Source organism: Phyllostomus discolor, chromosome 2, assembly GCF_004126475.2.
Source record: "Phyllostomus discolor isolate MPI-MPIP mPhyDis1 chromosome 2, mPhyDis1.pri.v3, whole genome shotgun sequence".
In the NCBI taxonomy this organism is placed as follows: domain Eukaryota; kingdom Metazoa; phylum Chordata; class Mammalia; order Chiroptera; family Phyllostomidae; genus Phyllostomus; species Phyllostomus discolor.
In genome coordinates this window covers 67,993,479-68,013,587 of record NC_040904.2, presented here as the reverse complement: position 1 = coordinate 68,013,587, position 20,109 = coordinate 67,993,479, and positions in this window count along the sequence as shown.

Sequence of the window (20,109 nt, the reverse complement as noted above, 5' to 3'; positions counted from 1 at the left end):
GCATTTTGCAGTTTAATTATGTATTTCAGGCACTCATATTTTGTGGCTTTCATTATCACTTTAATGAGACTTTAAATCTTGAAAAGGACCAAGCAGTTCGGAATAACAGGTTTCTTCTGACCTTTTCCTTCCCTGTTCATTTTAAATAGTCATCTTCATTCAACCGCCCCTTGTCTCACACCACTCCTGAAAACACATAAAAAGCACTGTGGGATTATAGTACAGAGCTATTAGCCCCATTTGGTGATTTAAATGTATCTTTTAATAAACTTAAAAGTTTAAAGTTTAGTCAGACTAGCCACATTTTCAGTGCCCAGTAGCCATATGTGATCAGTATCTAGCTACTGTATAAGAAGTACAGATACAGAGCATTTCAATTATCTTAGAAAGTTCTACAAGTCAGCACAGCTTATAGAAAAAGCTCCAGGAAGGCTGAGTTTTTGTCTATTTTGTTCGCTGATCTATCCCTCATCAGGCACAGAGTAGGAGCTCAAAAACTATTTGTTGATTGATTAAATGATTACCCTCTTCCCCCTATGTACTTAGTTGCTTTTGAATTGCACCTAGAGACACAGACTTCAGGAATACCTGGAGACAATTAAGAAACACTCTGACAGGGATTAAAATGAGCAATAGAAGCACTCACTTGAGCCCTCTTCTGTAAAGAACCAGTGAGAGTATGCTATTTGTGTTTGATAAACAAGTACTTCCAGAAGAAGAAAGCATGCATTACTTTACCAGTTATAACATATTCATTAGAGGGAAAGAGCACAAAATATTGGCTATGAAAAAAAGCAGCAGAGATTTTATTCAACTGAATCAAAGAACAATGACTGTTTTTCCCTTTTTTGGAAACATATTTGAAATAAAATTTGTACAAATTTAAAGTGTACATGTTAATTTGATACATTTATTTATTGTTAATGGCTGTCATTATAGCAATAATTATTACCTTAATAATGTTACATAAATATTTTATGTAACACTTATCACATCTTGGAAACATTCTTGAGAAAATAAACTTCTGAAAAACAAATACTAAACATACATACAGCAAATAAATACTAAAATAGTAGAAGCTAAACATGTTTGTAATGGCATTTAGTTGATTTTGATTTTCAAAAGACTAGAAAATAAATATAACAATGAAGCAAAATGAAAACAAAGTAAATTTCAAATATTGAAGACAAGATTTATAAAATGACAAATAAGGGTTACCTAAATAAAGCTAGTAGTTCTCTTATTCCAATTAATGTTTGAGAATGTGATCAGCAATTTTATAATATTATCCTTTAAAGCAAAATAACTTAGAAACAGTATGCTCTCAATCAATTGATCAATACGATCATAAAATTGTGTAATATTGGCAGGTAATAGATTAATATGTAAAACCATATCTAACTTTGACTGGTGTCACTCAGTTGTTTGAACATCATTCCACAGAGTAAAAGTTCACTGGTCTGATTCCTGGTCAGGGCACACGTCTGGGTTACTTGTTTGTTCCTAGTCAGGGTACACATACAAGAGGCAACTGAATGACTTTTCTCTCTCATGTTGATGTCCTTCTCCCTCATTTTCTCCCTCTTTTCTTTTCTCTCTAAACACTAACCAGACTAAATTTAAATGTTCTGGAATTCAAAAATGGGGTCCCATAGATATGGTTTAAGGAAATAATTAGCTTTGACTTAATATCAGAGTGTAGTTGCCCAAAGTTTAGAAGCAAGATTTGATACTATTATTACAAAGGGTCTGAGCTTAGAAGAGGGCTGCACCAGAAACATATATTGTCCCTGAGTCCTCTGGTTAGACTGCTTCCATTTCTCTCTTTAACTCCATCAAACAGTTACTGAACATATACTTGGTTCCAGATACTGTGCTATGTTCTGGGGACCCAACATTGCACAAGCTGAGCTTAATGACCTTTGTCCTCTAGGAACTTAGAGTCTTATTGAGGAAGACAGGTACAATATATTCTTAAGATAAGCAAGGTGATTTGATTGATGGTATGATTAAGATAATGAGAGCCCATTGCTTATATAAAATATTTAACAATGTTTCAGAGTTTACTTAATTATTTCTGAGCACTAACTTTTCACATTGAACAATCTGATTTGTAATGGGGGTCAAGGTGGTATTTATTAAACATGAGATTGAGAAATTAAGATCAGGTCCCAAACATATTTATGTGAATATTTTGAGAATAATAAAAAGGTTTGCCTAAATCCACAAGATGGAGTTATATTTGTCAATCAAATATTAAATGTTATAATGAAAAAAATAATTTCCATAAGTCTACTAATTTTTAATGTTAAAAATATTCATGCAGGCTGAGAATTCTTGTTCCGAATAGAAAACGTTAGAAGTTAGGCTTAGTTTTATTGTTTTTTAATTTAATGTGAAATATCTTTTTTTAAATTTTATTTATTTTTATTTTTAGAGAGGAAAGGGAGGGAGGTAGAGAGAGAGAGAGAAACATCAATGTGCGGTTGCTGGGGGTTATGGCCTGCAACCCAGGCATGTACCCTGGCTGGGAATTGAACCTGCAACACTTAATGTGAAATATCTTATGCTATAGTTGGTTTAAGTAAATCTTTGGTTTTTAGCATGTTTGGTCAATGCAGCATAACTGGAAAATTCATTTATAATCTAAGAATGTCCCATTGGGTTTTGAGATGAGCAGAAACCTGGAAAGTTCACATTGTACTCCATAGTGTTGCCTTTTTAAAGCTCTCCCCAATTAATAAACCCAGCATTTAGCTTTAGGAGCGTACTAATGTTCTAACACATTAAGGGTGAATGAACTACCGACTCTGATTAAATTAAGAAGTGACCTAAACCCTTTCCCAAGTTTGGGTCTAACCATTTGGGAAGAGTTATTTCACTGTGAAAAATTGGCTGATTTTAGCCAATGCCAGTGCAGAGAATCTCTGGAGGTGCCATTTTATTTCTAGAGGTGAGCTAGCTGGACTAGAAAAGTTTAGAATCACAAGGGTTGATGCTTTACAACAGAGAAAAACTGAAAAATTTTTGAATAATTCTAGAACAAATTTTACGTTTCACCTGAATTATACCAATAATTACATGTGATACCTCAATAGCCAAATATAGCAAAATCTTCAGTTTTTTCCTAGATAATTAGAAAGTTTAGACAAAGGTTTTTTGTAATTGTTACTTAAATAACATGTAGAAGAAATTTCTGCCTCTATTATCTTGACTAATTCAAAATATCTGTGACTAAGAAAACTCAGTGAATAAGAGGAGATTAAATATCCTGATTTCTGTATCATATAGTAGAAATTTGATTTGCATTTTAGAATTTTCTAACATCCAGTCAATTACATCAGTTTTATACCCTACTTTGTATAGAGTTTTCTGAAAATTCTAGTTCCTATGAATCAAGTATTTTAGAAAAAAGGGGATATTATTCATGTATGTTTTCTCACACAGAGCCCACATTTTCCAGATTGCTTCATTCAAAGTGCATGTAAGAAATTTCTGAAGTATTCTAAACCTCTCTGTCTTTATTATCCAAATATACACTATTACACAGCCCAAATCAGGTGGTTTTTAGATCACAGGATGCATTTCAAGCTAGTGACTATAGGAAGAAAATTCAATATTAGACGTTTGGGTTAGAAGTGATGTCATTTAAATTTCCTTCCCTCTTTTCACCATCTCCAAAGAGTCACAAATGCCTTACTAGAACCATTTTGCTATCTACTTGATAATTATTTGCCTTTGCAATTAAATAATTACTGATTTGTGTTTCTTTTCCATAGAGCTTCAACGTATATTCATTGTGATGGAGATATGTTTAATCTCCAGCAGGTCCTTCCTACCCAATACATTGTGAACTCCATTATATAAGAATCTTTTAATGTACTCTGTTTCATCTCACTTTACTTGAAATCAGTTCAACAAACTACTTGTTAAATGCCTATTGAGTGCCAGCTATTTACATAAATCACAATGGCCTTATAACACCAGCAATTTGCTATTATAAGAAGTCAGAAAACATTCACCAAATGAATATATTTAACTGAGGTCATTAATACAGCAAATATTTTAAATAATAAATTGTGTTTATATTAGCTATCATGAACATCATTATTTTTCACTGTTTTATAGTGTAGCAGCAACAGTAAATTGGTCAAATGGCTGTACCCACAAGGTCACATTGTCTTGTTTTCCCTAACTGTGAAACTACTTAAATCAGCTTCTTTTATGCCAGATAGAGACTCTTTCCAGCAGAAGCCTACAAGTTTGTGTCCCTCCTTTCTTCAAAGTTCCCAGGCATATATGGATAAATGTGTATGACCTTCACTTCAGTTCTACTTGGGCACAGACAGCAATCAACCCCAACCCTAATTATATTTCCTTTCAGAGAAGCTAAGTCAAAGTAGAGAGAGGTAGGAATCTGGAGGTGTTTAGGGAGAAAGCAGCTCTGCCCTCATAAGAGAGCCGTTGCCTTCATCTGTTTTTGTGGTTTTAAAATGCAGCTTACTTGTGGCTCAACCAGATGCTTAACATTTGGTCCACCAGATCTTTGTGTTGGAGATCAAGGTCCTCATTGCTGACACCATTTATTTAAGCTTTTGAAGTCACAACCACCACAAGCACATTGCAATATAGTTGGAACTATGGAACATGGTGAGTGATATTGTGAAGACACCTCTTCTTTGCTTGGTGCAGAGAAGAGAAAACAACAATAAGAAACTCTTTGGGCAGCTATTTCAATCCTTCCTTCCACTTTTTGTCCTCTGATCTTCATCACTGGAAAGTAGCACAGTGAGTGAATTGTCTCTTAGCTTCCTCACCCACAACTTAGACAAGAGAATTCACAACCAGATTATGGGGTGTCTGCTCTTATACCTGAACCAGCCAGAAAAGCCCTCATCTTTCCTTCCCCAGAAAACCATGTTTATTTTCATTCTGTCCTTATTTCAGAATTGTCAAGAACTATGAAGATACTAATATTTTACTCAGTGTACAAGCTAACAAGCTAGAACATTCTAATTTAATCATTGCTGGAAGAAGACCCTCAACACTTTTTGGTTAAGGATAAGGACTTTCTGTCTCAAAGTGAGCAAGCAACACGTACATCTACATTTTTCGTCACTTTCTCTCCGAGTTTGGCAAAGGTGACAGAATTGACTTAGGTACTTGTATCTTTAATAGCTTGTGTTACAGGGCAGGTGTCCTGAGCTTTGGAAACCTAAATCTTTTATCATTGCCTAAACCTGTCCAGGCTTATTGCTGATTATATTGTATTTTCTCATATCTCTTATTTAGGAAGAAAGGAAAATATTGCCTTCAGTTCAGAAAAAATTAATGTACATGAGGAAAAGTCTTATTGTTAGAATATAAAATATTTATAATGGCACCTATAGGTTAGGCAACTTTCTATCAGGTAATAGGATCTATATACCTATCTCAATATTCATATGTATTAAAATTATGAAAATTTTATGAATCATAGTATAATTGAATAATCTGTCTTTTTGTCGTTATTGGTATTATACAGATTACACCATTTGTCAAATAATTATACTGTGGCACAATAACTATTACTACTAAGATTAACAGTTGTCTATGCAATAAATCTGACATAGGTTGTAGGACTGAAAATCAAATATAGCAAAAATTTTATATAAAATCTTAATTTAACAAACAGTGAAAATGAAATTGTTGAAATACCAACTTGGTTTCTATGTTCCTATGTCATATTTATGACTAGATTATGTTTCTAATATTTTTAAAAATATTTATTTACTTTTTAGAGAGAGGGGAAATGGGAAACAAAGAAGAGAGAGAAACATCAATGTGCAAGATACATCGATTGGTTGCCTTTCCCAAGTCCCCACTGGCCTGCACCCAGTGCCCTGACTGGGAATGAAAGCTGTGACCTTCCAGTTCACAGGATGGCATTCAATCCATTAAGCCACACCAACCAAGGTAAAAATAAAATATTGTAAAAAAAATGTTTTATGCTTTTCCATTGTTCTATTTATATAAAACATGTTTGCTTGTTTAAGACATATTTATTTATTCAATAATATGAAACATAAGCATAATTTGTTTTAAGGATTTTGTTTATTTTTGTAACTAGAATTATGACATATATTATAATTTTGAAGAACACTGAATACATAGTCCTCCTTGAAAAATATAAAATAAACTCATTCTCAAATTAATCTGAGCCAAATGTTAATTTTAAGAGCAAAAATTGTGTATGATATGCCCTTTTGGAACAGATTAGTGCAGTTATATAATTGAAATTTTGAATCATGAGAAAAAAGAAAAAGAAAATCTATTAATGTCTACTTCTACAACTAAATAATTTCAGTGGATTAGTATGTATTTATATTTTAAGGCAACCTCTAGAAAAGATACCCTGAGAACAGAGATTCAATCCTGATTTTGTGAGGTTAAAATATATATTCTACTTATATGATACAAATCTGATAAGTCTGTATATAATTCAGGAACTGTCCCCCCCTAAACATCTGGTTTGAGACAAAGAGATATGGGATGCCATGGCTTTCTTGATTGCAGAGGAAATATTTAAACAAGAAAATTGCTTCCAGCAAAGCTGCTTTCTAGATTTCCTCAAGACCTAAGGTTTCTCACTCTCACCTCCACTCTCTTTTTCTCTCTCCAGCTCTTTTCTCTACTGACCTCTTCATTGTCCTTGTACCAAACATGTTCTTTCTGTGTTTCATCCCTTGTGTTTCATTTCAGGCATAAGCCCATAAAACAGTAAAAAGAGAAAATATTTTCTCCAGGTTGCCCAGTTAAAATCCCAGGGATATCTGTGATTGCACTGACTTTAGTTGTGTAAAGTCAATGATGGTCAGGAAAATAGAACATGTGGATTGGAAGGACAGAGCCCAGTATGTTCCACTGGTGAATGCAAGAGGGGACTATGCCATTTAAGTCACAGAGAGTGAGAGCTGGGAATACATGATTTCTTGAAGAAAGTATAGGTTCATGGACAAGATGAAAGGGAAATTATGCTGCACTTAACAAAAGCTCAAACATTCACTCAAATTTGTTCCTAAAACATAAAGTTTAACATATAAGAAAGTAGAAAATACTTTATTGATGGGAGAAACTATATGAGAAAATGTAGATACAGCAATTCCTTTGGTATGTTTAGGTGACAATGAACATTAAAATCAAACTGAATCTAAGAATTTCTTTATTGGAAACAAAGATTAGAGTGGTAGAAATTAGGTCAAAGTGACTTTAAGGAAGTCATGAAAAGCTTTATTTTAGTATCATAGGGAAGTTTCTGAACTTTTTTGTGCATAAAAATAAAAACAAAGATACTAATATCAATTGTTCATGGTAAGGGAAACATTTCCTTCTACACTCCTAGGTTCCATAGCTGGATCTATGAAATAAACTGACACAGGCAGATTAACCAGAGGAAAAAATATAGACATCTACTAAATTTTAATGCTACAGGCATGGGACATCACAGGGTGAAAAATATCAATAGCAAAAAACAGTGAGATTCAAGAGCTTATATACTGTCTCAGTGTGGAAAGGGGAGGGAATGTGAGTGATTTAGGGAAATGTAGATGATTTTTAGGAAAAGTAAATTGACCCTTAAAAGAATATTGGGCAATATGATACTTTGTGATGAAGTTGGTCTGGATGTGGTATTGACTTCTAGTTTTCTCTCCTGTGACGCGTCAATCTTCTCTGCTTAATAAAATTCCATGGGAGCTGATTTGTGACAATTGAGTTTCTTTTGGAAGGTCCTTCTCTAGGCAGATAAGAGAGTTCAGAGAAAGGTTCTTCTTGTATTTGTTGTCTTTCATGTGTCCAAATAATCAGTACACCAAAGCAGCATATTGTGGGGTGGCATACTCTGAATACCTTCAGTTTACAGTAAAAAATAACATATAAAATGTACAAAATGAAACCTCTGCTTTTCTTACATAGATATGTAAATGTCTATGTGATTCCAGACCAGGTAGTAATAGGTAAATATTTGACATATCCATGGCTAAGAAAATAATAACCATAAATGTGTTCATTTCTAGTGTTACTATATTTAAGAAATTGAAATGGCCTCAAAGCACTATGACTAATGCATCAACTTTTCTCCTCCCACTATCATTTTCTCTAGGGAAAGCTTCCATTCTTAGTTTAAAATAAGATAGAGTTTCACAAAATGCTTATGCAATTATAAAATTGTTTTTTTCAGGACTATAAACAATGAAATAGTTCGGTAACATCTGAACTTGGGAGTAAGTAGGAGACAGTAGCATGATATTTTTCCACAAAACTTTGAGCCAAAAAAATAAGTGACCTGTTATAAAATGTTTTAAAGTTTTGAGGATGCTAAATGGGTAACACTCTGCAGAATGAATATTTATGTGTATGTATGATGTTAATGAGATATATCAGATACATACACACACAAATCTGATGGTGTTAGAAATTCTAAAGGTGAGCTTATGAGCTGAAGGTTTAGGGTGATGATTGATGGAAAAATGTTGTACTGGAACAGTTGCATCACAATATGATATAGCAGATACCATATACCACACCGCTGTATTATGGGCACCTGAATATAATATAAATTTTAAATTATAAATACAATTGCATCACAATATGGTACAGCAGAGATCATACACCATACCCTGTACCTGTTCTTATATTGTGGGTCCCTCAATATAATATAAATTTCAAATTACAAATAAAATATATTAACAACTAAAAGTGCTACTGTCTCTTATTCATTACTGACCATGCTCTGGATCAGAGACAGATTTCTACTTAATTATCATACAATGGATAATAAGTGCTTCAGCCCTCATTATCCCAGACCTATCCCCTCAATGACATGATGAAGCCAGCTGGGAAAATCTCCCACACAGGTGACCAGGCATTTAATTGATGAAAGATAAAAACATTGGATTTTCTCAGGTGTTTTATATATATATATATATATATATATATATATATATATATATACACACACACACACATTTACATATATACACATAAAATATATACATATATGTACACATATACACATACATATAAACATTTTTCCAAGGACCAGATAAATTCCTGCTCTCTCCAGTTTTTTATACAGGGGTAGACAAAAGTAGGTTTAGAGTTGTGAGTATGGGAAACAGAGAGTTTATTCTTATATTATCATTTACTGTGTATTGTATATATTATTTATTTGTATTACAACTATAAACCTACTTTGCCCACCACTGTGGTCTAGAGTTATCTTTCAGATTGTACTTACTTATTTTGAAATGTAAATATTTAGGAAGACAACATTCCTGTCTCTTGGCACTTGAGAGCTAAATCTAAGGACATAGTCTGGACTAAAATTAATGGGCTATTTCGGGGATAAGAGAATGCTTGTTTCTTTTCACATCAGAGCAATTACCTACAGAAATAATGACAGCAATGGCATGGAAGGAATTGAATTTTAGGAAAACAAAAACAAAATATTATATTGGTCTGTTTTATAATTTTCCTTGACCTTAACTGTGGCTTTATATGAAATACATACCTTGTAAGTCAGAGAATTTGTTAGTCTGCACTTATTTTTGGAGAAAGTCTAAAAGTTTTTTTATATTTTCTGGATAAGTAAAGAGATTTTTGACAATGGTTATCTGATTACTTTCTTATCTTATAAGCAACCCCTGGACACTAAATTTAAGAGCTAAGAAAAGAAGAAATGTGGAGATTTGGTAATATGAAGTAGTACATTTGATTTTATTGGAAAGAAGAAAACAGTTTAATAAACTCTATTGTATTAATATTTACAATCAAATTAAAAATAACTTTACATTATATACACTTTATTTATATGTATTTTAAATACATTACTTTTTTGGAGGGGAATTTGTTATAACAATTTGGTTTCTGATATCATTTTCCCAGCTGTTTCATGAAAGAATCTAAAATACCATCTCAATGTCTGGATTTTGGCCTTTAATGCTCTAATGCTATTCTTTTGTAGAAGAACCAGTATCTTAGTGGGATGACTGATTCCATATTTGAGATAGAAATAGTAAAAGTGATCCTTGCCAGGAAAATAAAGTTTTTTGTGAGCACTGGAGATGGTATTAAGTGGGATCAGACAGATGTTTCAACTTACAGGGAGGAAAACTAGAGGACAAGAAGAACAAATTGAACATTAAAACAAAATAAAACTCTCACTTTTGAGTTAGGTATAGTTAGTCTTGGCATGAAAATGTTTTCTCTGCCAACTACTAGGGAAGCCTGGATAAGTTCCCAAAATTCTATATTTAAAGTGTCTAAGAGTGATAGAAGCAGTGGATGGGCTAAAATGGACAGAAACTCTAGAGAAAGGAAAATTGTTCATATGTCAGCCAACAAATGGCAGGCACTGCTTTTACCTGTAAACATTTGCTGGTGCTGAACAGAGGCTGCAGGTATGACCTTGGACCAGGCCAAAGTTGTCTGCTGGGTCAAGTGCTAAGTCACCTAAAGTTTTAGTGGTAATGTATATCACTAAAGTGACAAAATTTGAGGCTTGAGGGCCTTGAATGTATGGTCAGTTTCTGTACCAAACATTTTCTGAATCTGACAAGGTGAGCGAAATGATTTAATGTCCCAGGGTGATTAGAAACAAAAAGCCCACCCCCTGGAGGAAGGAACATGAGGACAAGAGAAGCTAGATAATACAGCATTAAAGGAAGAGGTGAGTTGACACTACAGATTTAGGGCACTTTTCTCCTGTGCATACTTGTTTTTAGGCTATTTAGGGCCGAAGAGCTGAGGAGAGATTCTGGTAAAAAAAAAACAAAAAAAAACAAAAAAAAACAAAGCTGAGGGACAGAGAACAAAAAAGGCATTTTGGTTCTTATATGGGGCTAAAGTGGAATAACAGAAACTTCAAATACATGTCTATTCTTTACTTCAAGGCATTTACCAAATTTTGAAGCAGCGTGGGAGAAAATATTAAAGAGCTGATCTAAAAATCTCTGAAGGGCAAGACTCAATAGTGTGCACTCTTGTAGTGATTAGGTGATAAAGACCCATACAATCTTAATTCATATACTAGACTTGCAAGGTAATTACTTTATAAGGTATATAAAAGTTTAACTACTATGCTGTACACTTGAAACTGTTATAATATTATATGTCAACTATAACTGAATATTTGAAAAAAAAAGCCCTCCAAAGAAGGTAATCCCTTGGGAACATAGTATGCCAGAAATTGCTGGGTCTTACCAATATAGAGCCTTGCCCTAACTCATCAGTAAATCTAAAGAGGAACATTTCATAGTGATAAAGAGTTCAATTAAAAAGGAAGATATCAGGATGCTAAATATGTACATTATGAAACTATTATGCCATCTACAAAGATTTGCAAAATTGTAATATGAAACAGTGTCCAGTGGATTATTCTAGGGCCTAAAATATTTAAGCAGAAAATAGTATTCAATTAGAACTGAATGTCATGTATTTTCCTAATGCCTCAGAGTATTCTGAATTTTCAGCCAGTTTTTGGTTTTGTAGCCAAAATGGCAGTAATCCTAAAGGCCAATTTACAGGGTGATACTGAGAAAACAAGGCTGTAAGACACCATGACTTTTATAAAATTACCTGTAAGCACAGGTACTAAGTGACTTGGGAAGTTAAGAAGTAAGCATTTGTTGAACTACTAAGGAACATCAATACATTGTTTTGAGAGAAGAATCAGAGAGTTTGAAGAAAGGAAAAGGGGCATTTTAGCTATGTTGTCATGTGATGGGCTCTTTCTGATAAAGTGTAGCTGGTCTGGAACCATGAATAGGGGAACTTCATGGAATCAGTGAGAAAGTCAGAATTGAGAAACTTAAACCAGGTTTGGGAGCAAAATATGTAAGGGGGTGTTAAAGGACTGAATCTAGAAAATGGAGTGAAAAGAAGAGGTAGTCATGATTCTTGAGAAAAAACATTCTCATCGAAACTCAATAACCAGTTATTTTAGGTAAAAATAAGGAATTAGTTTAAGAATAAGGTGATAGGTAAGTGTTATAGCTACAGAGGGGTCTTGCTCAGTTGACTTTTCACTAAAGAAAGGGAAATATATAGCTATTCTTAGCAGGGTTTGATTTGATATCAGTGCTGAAAGACCTGAAGTTTCATTATGGCTCTACTCAAAATAGTGTTTCCTGGAAGATGGGTGACAAGCAGTTCAATTCAGTTTGCCAGTGTCTAATTACAGTCAAAGTCCAGTGGCTCCAGTGGTTCTGTGGTCCAGTTGGGAGAATATATATCAGTTTCTGACTATATAATTGGGATTGACACATCAGCACACATACAATAAATATGCCATAGTATATGTACATATGTATATCTATAGATATCTATGTATCTATAGATGTACACTCATGTTATTGTTATTTTACAGAAAAAGAATAAGGCACAGAGAAGCTACATAATTTTACACACCTAGTAAGTGGCAGAGCTGAGTTCTGAATGCAGGCTGTCAGCTTGGAAGTCTGAGTAGTCACCTTTATGAAGCTACCAATTCTGAAAGTATAATAGAGTATCCGCTTTTGGGTTCACCAAATTGAGGAGTAAGCCTTGAACTTAAACCAGAAACATCCATTTCATCTCAGTTGTAATGTGTATTATAGAGTAAAATAAATAAATAATATCACAAAGTAAATCATTCTGCTTTATAAAATTGCAGTGATTTTTTTTTTCATTATTCAACACACTGTGTGATCCTGGCAAGTTTATTGTGCTGCAATTTGAGTGCCAACCTCCTCTTGAAGAAAATTCGCTTTTGCAAAATAGAAAGTTTAAAGCAGTCACATTGCAAACCCCTCCAGCAGAAAGGAGTAAAATGCTATTACATTTCATTTGTAATTTCTCTTTGGATCTATTCTTCTGGAAAAGATGAAATTGAGCCAAATAGTTTTCACTGCATTGGAGGTCATAGAAAATAATCTTTTTCTTATGGGCAATGCTCCATAGAGACAGCACCCAATAGCATCCACGTAAATGGCTGGAAAGACTGAGCTGAGTTTGCATGGCCACCCTTGTATTTGCCACATTGCAACCCTGATGAAGAGAAACCACTTTATGACTCTTCCAACATTATACTCAGAAATGAAGTAAGGAATCATCAGTTGGCATCATCCTTTCTGGTTTTCTAAGGTAAAAAACATGTTTTAATTAAGCCATGGCAGGAGAAAAGCCTTTCTTCAAGATATCTGTAGGACAGGGGAACTCAGGTCATACTTTTTGCTCCCTTGATCTCCCGCTTAAGTCAAACAAAAAATTAATTTTGCTCTTGGTTTATTATAGTATTTATTAGATTTTGAACTATATATATATATGAATTACCTAATTTTGTTTATATAATTCAATGTTATCCCAACAGTCTCCAATCCTTAAGGAGAAAATAATGATGTTTCTAAAATTGTGTAGAAATTGTTAAAATGGGTTCATTCATTTATTTAATAAATATTAATTAAGCTATGATAATATGTTAAACATTACATTCAGAATTAAAGATGAAAAATGAATTATAAATAGTAACAACCTTAATAAACATCCAGGCCAGTAGTGAAGGCAAACCCTGAAAAAATACATTAAAAGACGTTTAAGAAATGATTTAATAAGATTGTGTACAAGGATCAAAGGCAGTACAGAAGAAGGAATGATTAACTATCTCTCTTTATCCTCTTTCTGTTCTGATCAGACTTTTGTAACTTTATTAATAAGTTGTAGAGAATATGCCAACACTTGTACTAAGTATACTATATAAATTATCTATTTAATCCTCATGACAAACTCAGAAGATAAATTCTATTATAATTTCCATTTAAATATCAAGGAAGACATAGAAGGATTACTAATTAGATAACTAGTCAAATTCACAAAGCTAGTCACCGAGATAAGCAGGACCTGGACTTGTCAATTTCAAAACAATTTTAACTGGATAATATCTGATGTTATAACTATGAGTCAGTATCAGAACACATTCAGATGTTGCATGGTAACCTTTTTTAAAAGATTATATTTATTTGTATTTATTTATTTATTTTTAGAGAGAGGGGAAGGGAAGGAGAAAGAGAGGGAGAGAAATATAAATGTGTGATTGCCTCTCTCCTGCTCCTTACTGGGGACCTGGGCAGCAACCCAAGCACGTACCCTGACTGGGAATCAAATTGGTGACCCTTTGTTTCACAGCCTGTGCTCAGTCCACTGAGCTACGCCAGCCTGAGCCGTGGTAACCTTTTTGAAAAAGTTGTTTAACATAACTGATTTCTATCTCTTGTGGATTACTTCTGTATCTACACCCATATACTCAATTTCCTTTCTGATTTGTGAATCCGATTACTTGAACATCATAGTACTTCAGTTAGAGAGGAGTATAAATTATATAAAAAAAGAAATGTGAGATAAGAATGAAAAAGATAGCTACTAACTAAGCAGAAAAAGGTCAGTTTGTAAACCACCTTAAATATCAGGGTAAGGACCAGGAACCATTGGGAAATTTGATTGAAACTATTCACTTACTCATATTTCTCAGGACATGGTTATAGAATAAATGTTATTAGTTTTTTCTTGAACTAAGTAGCTTGCTTTCTACTTTAATTTCTTGCATTTAATTTTCAATCTTCTAGTTTTAAAATTCTGCTCTGATTGTTATGTTCTACTCACAAAGCATAAGTGTCTCCATATAGCCTACAGAATAAAGTCCATATAGCTTATCCAGGAATTCACTGACCTCAACCTAAAATCTTAAAAGCCCTTGCCCTACAGTGTTGAGATTTTATAGTTGCTATAATAGCCTTCCATGTGCATTTATACTTTAGTCAGTCTGCTTTCTGGTATGACCTGCATTTTTTAAATTTTGGTATTTCTTAGATCTCCATGGTCTCTATCCACATACTTTTATAGGAAATATTTTCCCATCTTATAGTGCCTACTTCAAATTGTAATTTATTATGCTTGTTCTCATCTTCAATGAAAACTAAATTCTCTAATACATCTTTTTTGATCTTGTTGTGATTGAACTATTCTATCTAAAAATTACTTTGCAAAATATTGGGTTACATGAACTATAATAGTGTTTTTTTTCTGACAAATATTTTAGAGGCTTTTATATAATAATGTAAATGTCTCTTGAAATATACCATCTAATAGTTTTCAAAAATTTTTAACTAAAAAACTGGTATGTGTGTATGTAAACCTATTTATATCTTCTAGGATTATTCATTCACAGAATACTTTTTGGGAGGAATATCATAATTTGGCACTGCATTTATTACATTTATTATTTTCAATTATGTAACAATTATTTATTAATATATATTTCTTCCTTTACTGGATTTTCAGTATTTGTGGGGGAAAAGCTTATCTTACTTATACTTATTTACCTCTAAGAGCTTGGTAAAGTTTTATAGCATGTGGTATATTTTGTAAAAGGATAGTTGAATTGAATAAAATTTTCCCTATATTCTTATGGTTTTTAAAGAAGGTTATTCTTTACTAATGAATACCCTATGTTAAATACTTTTGCATTTGCATCATAGATCATATATATTTCTTATGCAAAAGGCTTAATTTTATATTTTAGTACTATTTTTACATAAAAATAAATAACTAATAGAATATTTTCTTTGTATCCTAATTTTTTTAACAACAAGAGAATTTTACCTATCTAGAATGTCAAATAATCTGGGAGGATTAGATAGTTCTTTAAAGTATCTTTATTTCCTTATAATCTCCAACAATATTTTATAGTTCAGTCATTAAGAACATATTCTCATTCACACAATAATGAGATATTTTTGTGTAAATATTAAAACTTAATGAGGATTGTTTTATCTATAAAGTAACACTGAAGTAGATTTAAGATACTTGGGCAAATTAACTGAATTGAAACAGATCTCAACAATTTTTGGGGTCAGATTTCTAGTTTGTAACGTTGCCTGTCCTCTAAAAAAAGTGGTTCTCAACTGAGGGTTATTTGACCTTCGGGGCATTTGGCAATGTGTGGAGACACTTTTGTTTATTTCAACTGGGGGAGATATACTACTGTATCTAATGGTAAAGGCCAGGGATGTGATAAATGTCCTAAAATACACAGGATAATGCCTCTTTCAATAAAGAATTATCAAGCCCATAGTTTCAATGGTTGAGAAAGCAGGCTGTAATTCATCACAATTATCTTAAATATTTGTGTGTATTGAAATATGTTTTGAGTTATTTTTGCAAATGTTTATTATTCTTCATTATTCAGACATAATTTGACAGGTGGTACTCAATTTCTGGATCATATACATGAGAATATAAGAAAAATTTATTGATAGCAATCAAAGGCAATTTACCAAGGGAATATTGAAATGCAAGTTTCAGGAGTCCTCATTAAAAACCAGTTCCATGTTAGGTATTGCTACAGATCTGGTATTATTATTATGATTAGTAACAATTACAGTATTGCAACAATGTGATGACTTAGCAGCAGTCATTTAAGACCAATATCACACTCCACTCTGATTTTCCCTCTGTCATGGTTACTCTTATGGTCATTGGAATGACTATAGCTGTCACCTTTTTAATTTTGTGATTGCATATGATTTATTTTATTATTAACTTAAATATCTACTTTTATACTTAATATAGAAGCAGTTGTCAGTACTCTTCTGTATTCTTTGCCTCTGAACTTGACCCTGGAGCTCAACTAGGGCTCTGCTGAGCAGTCCCAGTACATTTTCATGGTTGCCACTTCAAGCCCATTCTTTCCTGAGGACTTCCTCTGGCTGCATGATTGTTCATAGCTCATTTCACAGGTACAGACACAGAGAAGGCCAGAAATGTCAGAGAATTACTACCCCAATAAACAACCTTCAAACATGGTAGAAAAGGAGTGGTATAGACCACAGTTTCCTTCCCCTTCAACGTGGCATCTGGGTTATAATATAAAATGGATCCCAGAAGACCCACAGCAAAGTTAAGGTCCATATGGTCAAAGTAGTGGCTGTATTAGTTATGAACCTTATTGTCTTTCTCCCTTTTTCATATAATAAACTCACTTCCTCACTGTGCCTAGAGAATCATTTCCCACATAAATGAATTACACTCATTTTATCTTCCTCAAGTGTATTTTTGAAAAAACCCAAACTAATATATAAATAAACTCAAGATGGATAGAAGACTTAAATATAAGTTGTGACACCATATAAGTCCTACAGGGAAACATAGGCAGTAAAGTGTAAGATATCATACATAGCAATATATTCACCAATGTATATATATCTTAGGACAAGGGATATTAAGGGGAGAATAAATGAATAGGAATACATCAAGTTAAAATGCTTCTGCACAGCTACAGAAAATGTTAGCAAAATGAAAAGGAAACCAATCTTATGGGAAAACTCCAAAATATATAAAGAATTCATATGATGCAATACCAGGAAGACAAACAATTCAATTGAAAAATGGGCGATGGACCTGAACAGACACTTATCCAAGGAGGATATACAGAATGCACATAGACATATGAAAGGATGCTCAGCATCACTAGCCATCATAAAGATGCAAATTAAAACCACAATGAGATATCACTTCATACCAGTCAGAATGGCCATCATAAACAAACCAACAAACAACAGGTGCTGGTGAGTTTGTGGGGAAAAGGGAACCCTGGTACTCTGATGGTGGGTAAGCAGAATGGTGCAGCCACTCTGGAAAACAGTGGAATTTCCTCAAAAACTAAAGATGGAACTGCCTTTTGACCTGGCAATTCTACTGCTGGGATTATACTCTAAGAATATGAAACACTAATTCAAAAGAACCTATGCACCCCAATGTTCCTAGCCACACAATTTACAATAGCTAAGTGCTGGAAGCAACCTAAGTGCCCTTCAGTAAATGAGTGGATCAAAAACCTGGTACATTTACACAATGGAATACTATGCAGCAGAAAGAAAGAAGGAGCTCCTACCCTTTGTGACAGCATGGATGGAACTAGAGAGCATTATGCTAAGTGAAATAAGGTAGAGAAAGACAAGTACCATGAATTTCACCTATAAGTGGAACCTAATGAACAAAACAAACAAATGAACAAAATGAAACCAGAGACATGAAAATAAAGAACAAACTGACAGTAACCAGAGTGGTGCGAGAGTGAGATAATGGGAAAGGAGGGGAAGGGTCTATCAAGGAACATGTATAAAGCACCCAAGGTAATGGACAACAGGGTAGGGACTGACTGAGGGAGTGGGGCTGGGGGACAGGGTTGGGGAGCATGGGTGGGCAGGGAAGGGAAGAGCAATGGGGGAAAAATTGGAACAACTGTAATTGAACAACAGTAAAATAAAGAAAAGAAAAATAGAGAGCACCCCCCCCCCCAAGAAAAAAACATAGCAGATGGTTGCAATAAGAGAAATTCTAGAAGCCTCCAAGGTCTAATATTCCATTAGGAATATAAATAGCACTTACAAAGCTTAAAAAAAAAGGATTTCACCATAATATTAAAGGAAAAAATACTCCACAAAATAGCACCAAATCAATTAATAAAAGGTATGACTCTAAAGAAAAAATCCAAATCCTTAAAATTCAATAATAATATAATGGGTTCATTTAAAAAGATACCTAGATTTGTATTTGCAAATTTATATCGTTTTTCTTTAAAAGGATCTGCTGTGTAGTGTAACCTTCAAGCAACCTGGATCGTTCCTTCAAGGTGGCAAACTTATTTTGAAAAAAGAACACTCTTAGCTAATTCTGAAAGCTCCCTCATCAACACAGGCCAGTAGAGTAACCAGGGGAACAACTTTTAGACTCCCATAATTTTCTTTACAAAATGTTGAAAACTTTTTTTTAAAGATTTTATTTATTTATTTTTAGAGAGAGAAGGGAGGGATAGAGAGAGAGAGAGAGATCAATGTGTGGTTGCTGGGGGTTATGGCCTGCAACCCAGGAATGTACCCTGGCTAGGAATCAAACCTGTGACACTTTGGTTCGCAGCCCGCGCTCAGTCCACTGAGCTACACCAGCCAGGGCTTGAAAACTTTTTTTGATGTCATGGGATATTATGTCTAAAAAACCCCTTTACCTTTATATTAAGAGAAATATTGATATTTTAAAACTCTGCCTCCATCATTGCACAGTAACAGAGCATAAGGGCTGAAGCAGTGGGCTTGGCCGTTTGGACGAGATTCACTCAACTGCCATGTCTCTAAAGCTACTACGGTTAAGTTAGAAAAATTAAACTAACAAACCAAACAAAAAACAGTAAGTAAAGGTTAATTTGTGTTGCATTCTCTTAAAGAAAAGCAAGACTCCTATAAATAAAAGCAAGCCAAAATTGGATGAGGATGTCTTCAATGTCTCACAGGATTGGTAATGGGATACGTGGAGGGAGCCTTTCCTTTCTGGGTCAGCTATCTGAATCCAGCCCAGGTCAGTTGAATCCAAAAAAAGTTATTTTTATTTCACAGCTGATTTATACACTCTGTGGAATATGTCTGGTTTCAATCCAGGTTTTGGAAGACAGGCATCTGCAGCCTAGCACTCCCCCTCACACAGAGCAGTAATTGGCCGCCTTGTTAGTGGGCTCCACAGAAGGCTAGGATTAAGTGAACATTGAAACTGAACGGCACTTACTGTGGCTGAGTCAGTAGCTTCAATCCACTGGCCAGACAGGACTGAGAGCAGAGCAGTATTTTCCTTTTCCTGCCTTGCTCTGTGTGGATTGAAGCGGAAATTCAGAATATGAGATGCCAGCTTGCTGTTTGTCCAGGGCACTTAAAATATTTGAAAAGAAAAGGATTTCAAAGGAGCTTATCAAAAATTGCTTTTGGCATGGAACTCCGCTTGACATGTTTAAACATAAAAGTAAAATGCCATGGCCAAGTTATAACCCCTGAATACACAAGTTCATCATCATGACGCCTGCAAAGCCCACACTGAAACAGTTCTCCTTCAAGCACAGGAGTGAAAAGTGGCACTATATAGAATTTCCTTCTGGTTTCATGATAGGCAATAGAGTGGTCATTTTCAAACACTTAATAAATTAAGAGGTAAAAAATGGATTTTCACTTTTCATAATTTTACTTAGGATATTTTTGAAGTGTGCATTATTAGTTT